The sequence below is a fragment of the Macaca nemestrina genome, chromosome 5 (assembly GCF_043159975.1).
Source record: "Macaca nemestrina isolate mMacNem1 chromosome 5, mMacNem.hap1, whole genome shotgun sequence".
Classification (NCBI taxonomy): domain Eukaryota; kingdom Metazoa; phylum Chordata; class Mammalia; order Primates; family Cercopithecidae; genus Macaca; species Macaca nemestrina.
The window spans coordinates 2,289,502-2,297,191 of NC_092129.1; the positions used below are offsets into that span (position 1 = coordinate 2,289,502).

General features: G+C 48.1%; 1 long non-coding RNA gene across 1 annotated transcript; it reads left to right on the plus strand.

Annotated features, from left to right (window-relative positions):
* Window positions 1-449: 449 nt before the first annotated feature.
* Window positions 450-6,016, plus strand: LOC105487599 (uncharacterized). Its single transcript, XR_011623007.1, has 3 exons — window positions 450-462; window positions 1,942-1,980; window positions 5,199-6,016. It is a non-coding gene; the product is annotated as an uncharacterized lncRNA (long non-coding RNA).
* The last annotated feature ends 1,674 nt before the right edge of the window (window positions 6,017-7,690 follow it).

The window sequence follows — 7,690 nt, forward strand, 5'->3', positions numbered from 1 at the left end:
TGCCACGGTTTGGAGAACATAGGGTATTGTGAAGTGCAGAGAAGGGGCACTCAGTGGCTTGAATGTCTGTATTCCCATGAGATCCAGGTGTTGGAAGCCCCTCTCCCCAGGGGGATAGCATTAGGAGGTGGGGCGTTCAGGAGGTGATGACGTTATGAGGATGGAACCCTATGAACGGGATCAGTGCATTTATAAGAGTCCCAGAGAGCTCCTCTGCCCTTTCTGTCATGCGAGGATGCACACAGAGGTCACCGTCTACGAACGAGGAAGCTGCCCAGACACCGAGTCTACTGTCACCTTCATCTTGAATTTCTCAACCAGCCTCCAGAACTGTGAGGAACACATTTTTGTTGTTTAGGAGCCAGCCGATCTACGGTATTTTGTGATAGCAGCTGGAGGGATGAAGACAGGCCCTTGTACCCATCTTTCAGAACAAGGAGGCACTTCCTAAAGGAATTCACAGTAAGCTGAGTCTTGAAGGCCAAGACAGTGGAAATCAGATGAGTGGGCCTGGGGATGGGGAAGAGGCTCAAGGGAGAGGCAGCTACACAGCACAGAAGAAAGACCACAGAGGCTGCAGCTCAGTAAGTCAATTCAGGCACCGAGGATACAGGCACACACATTGGTGGTGGCAGGTTGTAAAGATTCTTAAGCGTTCTTCTAAGAAAACTCTTGTTCATCTGTGGGCCAATGAACAGCCACTCGAGGTTTAAAGAACCGAATAGACCAGATCTATGCTGAATGAGACCTGTTTTTGAATGACACGTGTATTCTGGTAGTTGTGTGGTAGGGAAGAGAAACAGATGATTTATATAAATTCACTGAAACGGATTTGAAAGCAACCCAGATCATGGAGGGCTGGGATGAAAATCCCATGGGTAGCTGTGTGGCCTTCGGCACATTCCTCCAGTTCCCATCCTTCCTGGTCTTCCCTGTGACATGCCAATAGACAATATGCCATAGAAACAACTCCCGGCCCTCGCAAGACTTTTTTTAAATTTAATTTTTGTTGTTTTAAATTCAGGGGCACATGTGCGGGTTTGTTCTATCGGTACACTTGTGCCATGGGGGTTTGTTGTGCAGGGTATTTTGTCATCCAGGTGTTAACCCAAGTACCCATTAGTCTCCTGGGCATCAGAGAATGTGGGGGGTTGTTTTCAATCCTATCAGGATGATGTGGCAGAACCCAGTAATGGTGCAAGCTCTGCTTGGTTTAGGGAAGGAAATAACTCATACAGAAATCTGTGGCTTGGAAAACGCAAGCACAGGGGCCTGTATTCCTGACCAGAAGGAATGAGGAGAGCTGCTTGGTGGCGGCGGTTTGGACAGGAGGTGGGCTAGCCAGGAATATGATACTTTGTGCAGCAGTGCCTGGGATGCCGGAGGGAATTCAACCACAGGCTACTTATGCCGTCCAAGATTTTCTTCCTTTGGAAGATAAACATGTTGGAACTGTGTTAAAGAGTCTTTTAAATCAAATTTGGAATGAATAACAGCTCTGTTCTTGCGTTATCTCTGCAGAGCCTTGAGTCATGGGTATGTCAGAACACCTGTGGATCAGAATGAAACGACATGTGCTGTTGTAACTGGTTTTAAGCATTCTGGATTCATGTCCCTTCGCACCTGCTTACCCCCAGCGTTTACTCCAGGTGTAATCGCTTGCTCAACGGCTTAGCCCTAAACAGCGGAAGAAAACGGCTGTGTCCGTCTCAGTCCAGGGTCTGCTCAGTCCCTAGAACCGCGGGAGGCACACACTTGGGCTGCGCCCTATGTGTAAGGTGGAGCAATCACAGGCGAACCAATGCCTAGAGTCCTGGATCATGTACATACTGATGACGCCAAAGGCACTTTCAATAACATTGGGTTTCAGGGATAATCTGGAATTAGAGTTTCTGTTTTATATCTAAGATTAATTATTCATTGTGTCAAATTTTCCATCAGATTCCCCTCCTGGGGCTGAGGACTCCAGACATTCAGCAGGTAATAACTTTTCGTTTTTTCTGGAAAGATGGAATTGCAAATGGTTATAACATGACCTCACTCTCCTTTCCTCAGAACGTAGACCACACAGAGCAATGAGAAAATGAGACACTGTAGACGAGTCTCATCCTCAAAGTCTATTCAACTGGAGAGTGCGCTGACTTGCTTTCTGTGCTCTTTTGTGAGGGAAGAGAGGAGATTTGCCTCTTTGCCTCGCGTGAGGTTAAACATAGAAGCTGAGGGCCACCTTTGCACCTGCCCCAAATGCGATAGTGCAGTGTGGTTGTGTGACGCCCCACGAGAGGAAAGTGATAGAAAACGTTCTGTCTTTGAAGCACTCCAGCCATTTGTCCCCACTGAGCTTGGCTCTGGCTTGTGGATAAATTCCACGGTACTCACACCCCTGTACTCGAACTGGTGACAAGCTCCGGGTCCCCAGTTGCTTGGAAGCAGAGGCTCACCCAGCAGTGGCCGGGAACAGGAGGGCCGAGGGGGTTGTTGAGGTGGCGGGGGGGGAGCTGCTGTCCCCGTCCTGGATGGAGATGAAAGGGAGAGCAAGACCTCCAGGCCGCTGCCTCCAGGGGGTCTGGGACTCGGCTCCGCTGCACTTTGAAGAGTCAGGAGAAGGTCTAGGCGGGCAGGGGCGCCGTGTGGAATTCTGGCTGCTTCAAAGGCCTCGTGAAATATTAATCTTTATCACTTGACTTTTTGGAAAAGACGTGGCAAGTGGGTAGGACCGGCCCTGCCCCGAGGAGAGCAGTGACTCAGGGGAGGTTTCTCTTGGCACATCCCGTTCCTCACTCATCAGAGGCTTCTCCACGCAGCCTCTTGCTCCAGAGGGACGCAAGCTCTCCCTGCACAGGAGGGAGGGCGATTGAGGACAGCGTCAGGGCCAGGGGTCTTTCCTGTCCCCACCCCTCTCTCCCGTTCTGCCCGGCCTTCGTCCTCAGACTCCAGCTTCCTCTCCGCAGCAAAAGCCCCTGGAGCTCTAGCGTTCCCGGCTTCTTCTTCCTCAGTCCTCAAATAATTCTGGTGGACTTGGTAGGCTGAATAACAGTCCCCAAGATACCTAGGTCCTAATCCCTGGAGCCTGTGTCTGTTACTCTACATATCAAAAGGGACTTCGCAGATGTGATTAAGGATCTTGAGATGGGGGATCCTCCTGGGTTACCCACGCTGGGGCTAAATGCAGCCACACATGTCTTTATGAGAGGCAGGCGGAAGGATATTGACAGCACACGGTGTTGGGGGGGTGCACACAGTGTGGGGGAGTCCCCATTGAGACTCAGTGCTACCCTGCTGGACTGGGGACGGAGGAAGGGGCTGTAGGCCAAGAAGCCTGAGAAGTGGGAAGGAGTGAGGAAGTAGACGCCCCCATGGAGCCCCTGGAGGGAGCATTTACTTCCATGGAGTCTCTGGAGGGAGCATTTGTCCTCAGGGAGCCTCTGAAGGGAGCACTTGCCCCCCAAGGGAGACTCTAGAGGGAGCACTTGCCCCCACAGAGCCTCAGGAGGGAGCACTGCCCCATGGAGACTCTGGAGGGAGCACTTGCCCCATGGAGACTCTGGAGGGAGCACTTGCCCCATGGAGACTCTGGAGGGAGCACTTGCCCCATGGAGACTCTGGAGGGAGCACTTGCCCCATGGAGACTCTGGAGGGAGCACTTGCCCCATGGAGACTCTGGAGGGAGCATTTACCACCATGGAGACTCTGGAGGGAGCATTTACCCCCATGGAGACTCTGGAGGGAGCACTTGCCCCATGGAGACTCTGGAGGGAGCACTTGCCCCATGGAGACTCTGGAGGGAGCACTTGCCCCATGGAGACTCTGGAGGGAGCACTTACCCCATGGAGACTCTGGAGGGAGCACCTAATCCCACAGAGCCTCTGGAGGGAGCAGTTGCTTTCATGGAGTCTCTGCAGGGAGCATTTGTTCTCAGGGAGCCTCTGAAGGGAGCACTTACCCCACAGAGCCTCAGGAGGGAGCACTTGGCCCATGGAGACTCTGGAGGGAGCAGTTGCCCCACGGAGCCTCAGGAGGAAGCACTTACCCCCATGGAGCCTCTGTAGGGAGCACTTACTGCTATAGAGACTCTGGAGGGAGTACTTGCCCCCATGGAGCCTCTGGAGGGAGCACTTATCCCACGGAGACTCTAGAGGGAGCATTTGCCCCCACGGAACCTCTGGAGGGAGCAGTTGCCCCCACGGAGCCTCAGGAGGGAGCACCTACCCCATGGAGACTCTGGAGGGAGCAGTTGGCCCCATGTAGCCTCTGAAGGGAGCACTTGCCCCCATGGAGACTCTGGAGGGAGCACTTACTCCCATGGAGACTATGGAGGGAGCACTTGCCCCCATGGAGACTCTGGAGGGAGCACTTGCCCCCATGGAGACTCTGGAGGGAGCACTTACCCCTATGAAGACTCTGGAGGGAGCACTTGTCCCATGGAGACTCTGGAGGGAGCACTTACCCCCATGGAACCTCTGGAGGGAACACTTACTTTCATGGAGTCTCTGGAGGGAGCATTTGTCCCCAGAGAGCCTCTGAAGGGAGTACTTACCCCCATGGAGACTCTGGAGGGAACACTTGCCCCCATGGAGCCTCAGGAGGGAGCACTTACCCCATGGAGACTCTGGAGGGAGCACTTAGCCCATGGAGACTCTGGAGGGAGTACTTACCCCATGGAGACTCTGGAGGGAGCACTTGCTTCTGGAGTTGAGAAACAGATCTTAGACTTTTGACTTCCAGAACTATAAGATGTAAGTGTGTTAAGGCCAACACATTTGGATCATTTGTCACAGCAGCCACGGAAAATTAACACCATGGACAAATGTCTAACGGGGATGCAGTTCTCAGCCTCCTTTGCATGGACTTAGGGCTTTGTATATGTTGTGTCTTTTTCCCAAAATGCTTGGGACCAGAAATGTCTCAGGTTTGGGATTTGTTTGGATTTTGGAATATTTACATTATACTACCAGTTGAGCATCCCAAATCAGAAAGTCCAAAATCTGAAATGCTCCAATGAGCATTGCCTTTGAGAGTCCTGTTGGTGCTCAGGTTTTAGATTTTGGAGCATGTTGAATGTGAAATTTTCTGATTAGGGAAACTCACCCTGTACTACATCTGATCAAAGAGATGTACGTGGAAATACGATATCAACTTCTAGAATGCATTCTTAAAGAAAGTGGTCTACCCTCTCCCTTCTGCTCTCCCTCTTGCAGGGTGGAATGCCAGCACGTTCTTGGAGCATGAGGTGGACTTGGGAACTGAGTCAACACACGGCATATCACTGAGACAGAACAGCCCCAGAACACACACTGGGGAGCACAGGAGCCTAGGCCACTTACCCAACATCTTAGGCAGAGAAAAAAGAAACTGTATTCCATGTAAGCAATGGTTATTTGGACCTTTCTCTCTGTCTGACCTAATCATGGCTCACAGAAAGTAATCATACTCCTAATAATACATCAACTTATCATCTGATTTGTCCACATGATCACATAGATTAATGTATGCTTCTGTTTCCTGGTCTCTTTAGCATAATATTGATCATAAATTGATAAATAGGAATAAAACAATATAATTAATTTACAATAAGTTATAGTTGACTAATAACATTCTCATGATTTACATGCTAAGAATAAAAACATTTTTAATCAAATGTCTCCCCTAGGTGGTGCATTCCAGGTCTTGGAATAAAATTAAAAGGGAAATCAATGAAGACATATTCACTGTTCACACTCTCATCTTCATTGTTTGACCAGTGGTTGAACTGTTTGGAGTTGCAGATCGATATTTCTCTTTTATAGTTTTAGGTGTTTGTAAGTGCTCTTTAATTCTCATGTTTACTATTATCTGTGTGTCTTTAACTCATAAAGACAGTTTTCCATGAGAAATATGTCTGGGCCTCCTCACCTTCTCTGTGCCTCATTTTATGGGAACATCTTGAAGGGACAGCCCTCACCTGTCAGATGGAACGCTCTGACGTGATCTTCAGAGCTGCTTTTCCTCTTAATGGAACTCCAGGCGGGCACCTTAAAATATAATAGCAGTGAGGTTTTTAAAGTGTAAGCATCATTCACTCCTGTGTTCCCTCTGTTTATGAAACAAAGCTTTCAATAACTTTTGTAAGTTGGTTTCCAAATACTTTTTCTCTGAGGCTGATAGAGGCAACTCTATTTTTTTATTTTTGGTTTTGTTGCATTTGCTTTTGAGATCTTAGTCATAAATCCTTTGGCAAGCCAATGATTAAAAGAGTTTTTTTCTAAGTTTCCTTATAGAATTTTTGTGGTTTCAGATCTTAGATTTAAGTCTTTAATTCATCTGGAGTTAATTTTTGTATATGGTTTGAGATAGGGATCCATTTTTAGTTTTCTACATGGGGCTACTCAGTTTTCCAAGTACCTTTTATTGAATAGGGTGTCCTTTTCCCAATTTATGTTTTTCTATTCATTGTCAAAGATCAGTTGGTTGTATTTGGCTTTATTTCTGGACTCTTTATTCTGCTCCATTGGTCTATGCATTTACTTTTATACCAATACCATGCTGCTTTAGTTATTATAGCCTTGTAGTATAATTTGAAGTTGGGTAATGTGATGCTTCCAGATTTCTTCCAATTATCTAGTGGATACATTGTACACTATTTGAGTGATGGGTACACTACAAGCCCAGACTTCACCACCACATGATCCACCCATGGAACCAGAGATCACTTGTACTCCTAAAGCTATTGAAATTTTTAAAAAAATTCTCATACTCTTTGGTCCAGTATCCTATGACAAAACTGTCATATGTGTGAAATGACACAAAAAAAGGGATAATCATCACAGTATGGTGTATGCCACCAAAAGCCTAGAAACATCCAAAAGCCCATCAAGGGAGTCACTGGTTGAACAAAGAAGTTTGCAATCACTGCAAATAATGCACGATGCTTTCTGTACAGACATGGGGAGTGCTCCAGGATACACAGCTGTGACAGACACTGCCCTTGTCCTGCTCAGACCCTGAGCTCCTCAGACTTGTCCTCCATGTCTGGTGCACTGCTGGTCAGCTTGCTCTGCTTCTGCCCTCACAGCCAGCACTTGCTGCTCTCGAAGAGACTCCTATTGGGACTCTGGAGCTGGCAGTGCAGGAGAGCACTGGTCCTGCAGAGGCCCTGAGCTGGCACCGATCAATCAGTGTGAGCTGTGAAAACCCTGCCCCTTGCCTCAAGTGAGGGACACCCTCAGAGGTGCCACTCATGTCCAGGATTCCTCTGCAGAATCAGAGCCAGGCATGGTCAGCTCAGGGGCGTCAGTGTGTGTGGTCACAGTCAGCACCAGAAAAGCCCTTTTCGGTTTTAGGCCCTGCCTTCATTGCCTCAATGATTCTTTAGCAGGGTAAACTTCCATTTTGCATCGAGCTTTGCAAATTATGTAGCCCATCTTGCCGCTGTGGGACTTCACAGTGGTGTCTCAATTATTTACATCGTGGTTGCAGTAGAAAACTTGGAAAATAGAAGAAAGAATTAAAACGTTAATAAATAATTGACGGCCCTCCCATCCAGAGATCACCTGTGTTCGCATTTTCAAATATTCCTTCTGTTTGCTTTGCTGTGCATATTGCTATGCATAATTCTCACCATATTTCAAAAATAATTTCAATAGTCAACATTCGCCAAAAACTGTTTACATTAAGTTTATTATGAACTCATTTTTCCCAAATAAAAGTTAAC